The 8,742-nt window shown below is 38.1% G+C and overlaps 1 non-coding gene across 1 annotated transcript; it reads left to right on the forward strand.

The window, feature by feature from the left end:
- Positions 1-7,978: 7,978 nt before the first annotated feature.
- LOC142864771 (small nucleolar RNA U13) lies at positions 7,979-8,083 on the forward strand. Its single transcript, XR_012915113.1, has one exon. It is a non-coding gene; the product is annotated as a small nucleolar RNA U13 (small nucleolar RNA).
- Positions 8,084-8,742: the final 659 nt, after the last annotated feature.

Below are 8,742 nucleotides of genomic sequence, written 5' to 3' on the forward strand. Positions count from 1 at the left end.
ATAGTTCATGGTGAGCAGCTTGGATGGCCTGGCTACCTCATGTCATTGGTCAGACTTCAGTCTCTAGTAGGGTCTATTAACAAGGCAAGACCTGTTTTTCACAGAGAGAATAATTACTGAAAACAGCCAAAACTCTGGCATTTCCACTCCGATTCTCCTATCTGCCACAGGCTCCAATGAACATCTCAATTTGTTTCAGACACTTTGACCACTACTGATTGGATGCACCGCCTAGTACGAGCTGAAAGAATTGCTTATATAGTAGCTTAGAGTTCAAAGAATTACTTATTTAATAGCTTAGACCAGCTAGGGGAGCTTCTTTTGCTCTAAACATCAACAAAGCTGGTAGCTTTTGTAAATGAGTCCTGTGTGTCATATATTGATTCCAAAATGCAAAGAAGCCCTTCAATTGCCTCTTTCTTATTGACGGGGAGCAAAAAGTCTAGCAACTTGTCTTTCAAATTTGAAAACATTTCCAGAAAATTCTCAGACCAATAGAACTTCAGAAATTTCATCGAAGTTGTAGATTTCTGCATTTTGAAAGGTATATGTTCTGCCCTCTGGCATTTATGTATCTTCCAAGGCATGAGGGCATCTGCTCTACGGGTCTACATGCCGTCAATATAGTACGCTAACATGATTTTCTGCAGGATGGCGAGACGAGAGTCCCTGCAAACTAAACTGTGACACAGAGCAAGATAGTTGATACAACTCCGAAGTGAAAGTGATAAGGGCATTACCTCTCGCCCTACCAGGGGAAAACAAACCTCTTCTGGGTATTGACTTTGTATCAAGATAGAGAAAACAGTCCAGTTAAAAATTCCTACTGTCACCATCCTCTCATACAGAACAGATGTCTGACGTAAGACACCTAAAGTGACCAAAGAAAGACTGTCTGCTCCTTCTCTCCTATAACTCTAGCATACCTCAGAGGATAGATAGGAACACGGTAACTTCTAAAATTCTTCTTTCCTTTTCTGTTAGGTCTAATCTCTCCCATGGGTAGGGACACAGCAAGAAAGGATGGATATAGGAAGAAAATACTCTTTTACTTAATTCCCTGCAGTTCTAGTTCTGTGGTTCTTTCCTTGGTGTGACTGTCCCCGAGTCCAGACCTTCCTGTGGTGTGCATCCAAGTGCTGGGACGCACGTATGCATTCGTCACTGAGCTGTGCAGGGCTGCCTCGCTGCACGGTTCCCAGTGTGACAGACTGGCCCAGTTCAACCTCTTCCAGTCGACCTCAGCATCCTCCGTTCACGGCATTCCACCCTCACTTGCTGCTGAGCTCCCTTCGAAATGGTTCAAGTGGTTCGAATCCAGATACCTCCCATGTTAGTGACTTGATGCATGAGAAACTAGATTATTCTGTACCACCAGATTTGGGAGTGCAGTCTTCCTCAAAAGGCCTACAAGAGCTCTGTTAAGCCCCTTTAAGTAGGTATCCTCAAAGTCCACAAGTGCTTTCTCTTGAAGAACCCCCTCACCTGTCTCTAGGCAGAAGTTAGCAAGCCCATCCTGTGGCCGCAGTGCAAATACTGCCCCAAGGCTGACCCTGAAGGCCCTTTCTCTCCTCTCCAATCTTTCCGTATGGGCTGGGAAAGGCATGCTCTGATGGTGGTCGGTGGTCCTCCCGCACCCCTTATTAAGCTCTTTAGACTTAAGTCTCGCCCCAAATTTGATAAATTTTTAAATGTGAAATACTTAATATCTGTTCTTTTCATTTATAAGCCTTAAGGCAAATACCTGGGCAGTAGGAAATAAACTTCTGCAGAGAAAGACAGAAGAAGAAAGACTATAAAAGTTTTTCTTTTTTGCATAATGGTGGATAACTCCAACAAAATACCCAGGGGGGAAGTTAAAAATTTAATCATTTGGAATTTTATTGTAATACTTTAACATTAATGACCAATGTATACTTTGGCCCAGGCGATATGCTCACCTCTTTAGATACATGATTTCACTCTATCCAATTAAAAGCCATTCATTTTATTGCCTCCACTTGACAGATGAGGAAACTGAGACTGACAGGAATTATTAACGATCTGCCAAGGTCAGACAACTCTTCCTGATAGCAAACCACTAAGATGACATTTAGACCATTCCATTATATCACCTTCTAATTGTCTCTCTTTCTAATATTTGTTTTCCTTGATGTCTACTAACTTAGATATTTTTAACTCTAAAACACAACAGAAGGACTAGGGGCCAGGGTTCTTAGCAATGCTTAAATATTTTGCATATTACATTGTCCCATCGTTTGGATAAATTTTTTTCCCTATCCCTACACACACAAAAAATACACATATCTACAAAATTTAGGTAATGAGAAAGACTTACAAAGTTTTGACACACAATGCACAGGCATCTGATAGACTAGTTTTCCCTCTTTATTTTCAGATATTAGCTCATCTCACTGCACTGATTCAATTCCCTCCTCCTCTACTGAATGGGAAGAAGGGATGAGAAATGAAAAGCCTCCATATCCAGAATTCCCACTGTCTCCTTAACCGATAGCCTGAGACTGAACGCTGAGTAAACTTGACTTGATTTCCCTGGGGTTGGCTTCTTCCCCCACAGCCTTCCTGGGTGAGGGAGGATGGCAGCAGCAGGCTCCATGACATGACACTTGGCAAACATTCTGAGACTCTTTGATTGCCCAGGGGCATACAGCACAGCCTTGAATAAATGCAGATTGAACTAAGGACTGTACTTTCTTAGCTCCTTGCCAAAATTTGCTGGTTTTTGAAAAAGACTGGAAATGTAGGAAGCTGCAGTCCCAATTACCATTACGTCTTCCACAAAGAGCACCTTGAACTGGAAGGCTTGCTGAGGGTTTTATTTCTTAATAGTCTGGTAGCCAATTTGGAAGAAGGGGAGAGGAAAAGCAGAATCAAGAAGTGATGGAGGGATTCTGATTTGGGGAGAGAAGGCAAAGAAAAGGAGAAACGTGCTGGATAATGGCATAATGAATACGCTTCAGCTCTTGTTTTCTCCAGTGAAGATTCTGTGTTCTCCATTGTTTATCTTTAGGTGTACTTTTAATTAAATGAAGCATAGTCTTTAACTATTCTGAGGGTTACAAAGAGCATAATTCTGCCCCCAAAGTTCACACAGTGCAGGCAGCTGGGTACTACTTTTAAAGTCATCAAAAAGTGTGTAGAATAAAATACTTAAAACCATCTATTTTGTTGATTCAAGCTTATTCAACCTTTTGCTAGTGGGAGCTTTTACTGTACACTTGAGTTGCTCGCTTGATAGTATTTGCCTCCAGTGAAATCCTGTTTGGGAACTCATATTCTTTTATATACTGAGATCCAAACTGTTTTGAACAGGCCTGGCTTCATTAAAATGATTTCCTACTGTCACACAGTGACCTAAATGACAATTGACTTTTGCCTTCCATTAGCAGAATGCATTCAGATTTCATTTTCATGTATGAATGCAATTCATGCTTCACATCATGTTATTTTAAACAATACCACAATGTAGATTCATGAATAGTGCCTTAAAATCTATTTTCAATGTTGGTATCTTTAAAAGAATAAACTGTAAGGAGTTCTGTGCCCTTCTACACTCTAATTCTCTGAAAATGCATTGTAGCATTTAAAGGTAATTAGCCTTATACACTCTTAGTGCACCATAAGCTTCTATTGGAATGTGTTATATAACCAGAAACAAAAGGTTTTTCCGTCTCTCCTACTGCCAGGCATTATACAACACAGAGGCGCAAAAGAATTGAACTGGCATAAAAATGTCTTTCAACACTGATTAAACAGCAAGCAATAAATCCTTAAAATTGTTTCCCAGTGTTGTTACACATTTGGGTTTATTCTATCTCCTGCATTAATTAATAGCAACAAACCACTCATAATAGCCATATGGATAACTCGAAAGATTAGTCTGAAGTTTTACCTCAATTACAGAAATAGAAGATGAATTTGGGAAATAAATAAGAAAAAAAAAAAAACAACCCTGGTTTCTCTTAGGCTCTTCATTTTTCCTCCTATATTTTAGTTTGGATTTTACTCTTTCTCGCAGGGTTGGAAAAGAATGTGCTGCTGTCACTGAACTCCTGATGAATACAAAAAGCCCACAATGGGAGTTTATTTGATCTAACACATGATTAATGCGGTGAATTGCATGTAGTCCCAACCTTTTAAATCTCTCTGAAGAATTACATTTTTGTCCACAGGCATGTCACTGTTAAAAAATGAGCCACCTAATAAAAGAACACACAGTATATTAATATGTAATTTCTTTCCCAGTATGAATGCTAATTACTGACAGTGCAGACCTTATGTTTGGTCCCCAATATGGATAGACTTTCTAGCTATCTTGGTTGGTGTCATGATTCTTATTACTCCCTTCACCCACATTTTCACTTTATAAAGACTCCTGAAGATAGGCAGAGGGGCTATTTCGAGTTTTTCTAGATCTAACACAATTTAGCTTGAAAATCTGTAAGGAGAGGAAGAGGAGGAAGAGTCTAGCTTATTTCCAAAAATTAATTTGGTTTGCATGAAAAGAAATGTCATTATGTTAAATAAGTCCCCTCTTGAAGTACTTTCTCAGTTGCTTTCTGGCAGTCTCATTAACCTGTAAAGATAATTCAGTTGCCTAACATTTTTTTTTCTTGTTTGCTTCCAATTGAGCATTATGTAAATGTGGGTTTTCTACAAATTACAGGAGCTTCAAATGTTCATTTCAACTGTTGTTTGTTGGGTGGGGTTTTGGGTTCTTTTGGTGGTGGTGGTTGTTTTTAAATACCAGAGTCTGGTAGAAGGGAGTAATTCTCACTTACAATTTTCATTCTTTGACCCACCCATCTAGCTCTCTTTCTTCTTCAAGCCCTTATATTTATTCCCTAGTCAGTATCCCATAAATTCTCATACCTCACCAGGAAGGGCCTTTAATAATGTATTAAGACTCAAAAGTCAAACTTTCAGCCACTTATTATTACTTCAAACTATTTGATATTAAAAATACATCCCAAGTTCTTTGAGGAGAAGTACTTTTTTTAGAAGTGTGTTAAATGCATCTATATTCCCCCCAGTGCCTAGCATGGAGTCTGAGATACATAGAAAGCTCTTATCTTGGCCTCCATCTTACCCAGCACTGAACTTTGCACTATTCAGGAATGTTTTTGATCAAGTGCATACTCATCAATTTAATAAATGCTCAAGTTAAACCAGTTGTCCATTGGAAGTGGCTTAAAAATTAAACTTTGTACTACTTTGATTAACATACACCTTCAAGGGCAGGAGTACCACTGACCTCATCTCTTCCTAAGGTTGTGAAAAGTGACAACTATAATACCTTGTCCTTTCATAACAAAAATTTTAAGTTAATGGGATCAGAGTTCAGCAAATTATATCAGAATTTTCTTTATGGGTCAGAAAAAGAAGAAAACCCATTATAAGGATGCCCACAACTTAAGGCAATACCAATGAAGAATAAAAAGACACAACATGATTCCTGAAAGCTGAAAAGCCATAGATGGTGCCTTGTATAAGGACATTCAATGACAATACTTGAAAAATGATAACACATTGAGAGTGGAAGAAAAGCAAAGTCTATAAATGAAAAAAAAAAAAAGACTAAAAAAACTGCCTGTGAGTAGCTTTACCTTCAAAATAGACAAGTAAAAATTTAAGCCCCTGAAAATTGCCATAGCAAGAGGTATCAAAGGCCATTTATTAATTGAAGTTACTTTTGTTTAGCTCCACCCAAGGTCATCCCAAGTTCCCAGGCTACAACCCCAGAATGCAGGACAGTGTCCGACACTCAGTAGACATTCAAGTAAAGATTTGTTGTTGAAGGCATGTGCCTGTTCTTAGATAACTAAGCTTGTACTTGTTCTCAGTTAGTTTGGATGATGTACAAATTGCAGCCCTTAAAAATACTAAAGGCTACTAACCTCACCTTGATTATAAATGGGATAGGGAAGAACTCAAATGCAGATAGAAACCAATCGGAAGTTGATAGAACAGGTGGTTTCAGAGCTGGCTATTTGTTTTCTGTTTTGTTTTACTTTTTTAATATTCTCAGGCAGTAGTTCAACTTCCAAGGGAACTCTTAGCCTCCGAGCTGTCCTGCTGCCCGTGTTCTTGTTTTTCCTGCAAGGCCTCACTATGAGAATCTCCCTGGGCCCCTCAGAACCCGCATGACTAAGATTCCTGCCGGGTTTATTTCCTCTGTATCCCATAATGACCACTCCTCCCCTCCCATCCTTGGAAGGTACCTAAGTGATCCTTTTCCTTGAAACCCAAAGTTTATAACCAACATACAAAGAGGAGACTCTGTATTTTTAACTTAGATACGCTAAAAAAATAAGATGGTGTTTTATATCAAGCATTAGTTCTCTGCCTTCCTTTATACATTTTGAAGATCTTTTGGTAAACACTGTCAGCTGCAAATATCTGATTCTTAAACTTCCGTAGTTCACCAAGTAACAAACAACTACTACTGATCCATTTTTTCTAGAATATGGTCGCATGTGCCTAAATAAATTATCCTCCCCCCAAAATTATCTGCTTGCTATAATGTCCCAGTAATTACTTTGCAAATGTTTCTTAAACAACATGTTTTAAAGAGCAAAATCACCGTGCCCAATCCAACATTGCCTGACTTAACCCTCAATTGGTCCAATCCCATCTTCTTCCCCTTGCTTTTCACTCACACAAAGGAATGTTCTATAAAGCAGTAACTATCGATCTCTAACTCTGATGCACAAAATCAAGGGGAAAGTGGGAGAAAAGGGGGCAATTTTGCAAAGGAAATGGAGAGAAAAGTGCACCTGAGCCAGAAATGGACATTTTGTAATGGCTGGTTCCATTTCATCATTTTGCCATTTTATCTCTTCCCTTCAATACCAAGCTTTACACATTTTCTCACAGTTTTTACAAGGCATGCCTGGTCGCCTTCACATCCATAAAGAAAACATTCTATCTGTAAGGGTGGCCGAGTTGTCTCCAAAGACCCACACGAGTTTGTTTGTGGTTATTCTTTCAGCAGTAAAAGAGATAATGTAAAACGCCAGTGGTTCATTGATTTCCTAACACTTCTCTTTTTTTTTCCTCGCCTGAAATATTTGCCTTTACCACTGCTTAGATATAAAGTATGTGCCTTCTATAAATATCAGATAGTACCTTTTTATTTATAGTACCTTTTTATTTATTTTATTTTATTTTTTCCTTGCTAAATCTAAATGCCTGTAGAGCTTGGCCTGCTTTGATGTGAAATTTTGGTAATTTTTAAAGATCTATATGTGTTTATATGTGGAAGAAAATAAATATATTAGATGTATCTGTATATATGTATAAATGTATATATCAGACATATATATATATAAATATTATTATACCCATTTGTCTTGTCCTGTCTCTTAAACTCTGCTCATTTTATAGGTCTTTCCATGTCACATTATTTCAAATAATTAAAGTCAAAGTTTTTTTTTCCCCAAAGGCTTTAGTATGCTCAAGTCTTGTTATTTAGCAAGAGATTTAACTTATTTGTTAGGCTGTGGTGTTGCTAAGCATGGGAGGAGATCCACTCAGCTAGAAGTTTCACATTTGAAAATGTTGGCAGATCGCCCCACCAAAGAGAATAGGTATAGATTGTTCTAGAATGCCTGGACTCTAAGTGCAGAGGAGCCTACTGCAACAACAGCTATCAACCCATAGGCCATGGCTGACCACCGTGGAGCAAGCAGGTGCCTCCTGGCCCCAGGCTCTGGCTGGTGACTGAACAAACACAGCACACACAGCCAGCGGTGACTCTCTGGGGGTCATTTGAACATCTTTTAGAGAATGCGGACTTCAGACTGCTTGACTCTCTTTAGCTCTCATAGCGTGTTCTCCCTCTTAACATTTTTCAGTGGCTCAGTTCAGTGCCCTGAATCATCCAGATCCTCTGAAAATAAAAACACCCTGACAGTTTTTATGCCATCTAATATTTCTAAAAAATACTGGTGGGGTGATCCTTTTGTAGTTCATAGACATGATGATTAGATTTTCATGCTCCTGAGTGAGATATTATCTCCCTCAAATCTTGTTACAACATTGGTAAGGTTCCCATCTGATGTGAAAAGAAATCATATATATATATACATATATATATAATATATATTTATAGATGAAAAGCCCTCCTTTTAGTGATGTTCACTTCACTGTTCAGAGCCTCACGTACCAATCCAGTTAATAACAATTCAACATTTCAAGGAAAAGGATGAATGTGGGCTTGTTTGTTTTTTATTATTTGTTGTATTTTTCTTTCTTTCTTTTCTTTTTTTTTTTTTTTTGTAGCACTAGCTACCACCACTGCTCAGCACTTTATATGCAAGTAATATTTTTTAACATAGAATACCTATGAATTGAAACTTACTAGAATGGGAAGAAATTATTTCAGATTTCATAATAGGACAGAGCTTTTTGCTTCTTTTCAGCAACTGCTGTGGTTCCATTATATAGAATTGAGAAACATATCAAGTTTCTCTCTTTTCTTTGGCTGCCAGAAAACTCAGAGCCAAGTTTACAACCACTTCAAGTGAATGAATTTATATTTCAGATCATTTAGTATATATACCAACCTTTTCTGGGGCTTATTTTTCTACCTTTATTTTCCCTTCATTCTGATTTCGGGTTTATTCATTCCTTATCATTGGTCTTATATATACATGTTAAGGATTTTTGTTGTTGTTAATGAGGTCAGTTATGTACACAGAATCAAAGCATATATGCACA

Source organism: Microcebus murinus, chromosome 26 (assembly GCF_040939455.1).
Source record: "Microcebus murinus isolate Inina chromosome 26, M.murinus_Inina_mat1.0, whole genome shotgun sequence".
NCBI classification, from domain to species: Eukaryota; Metazoa; Chordata; class Mammalia; order Primates; family Cheirogaleidae; genus Microcebus; species Microcebus murinus.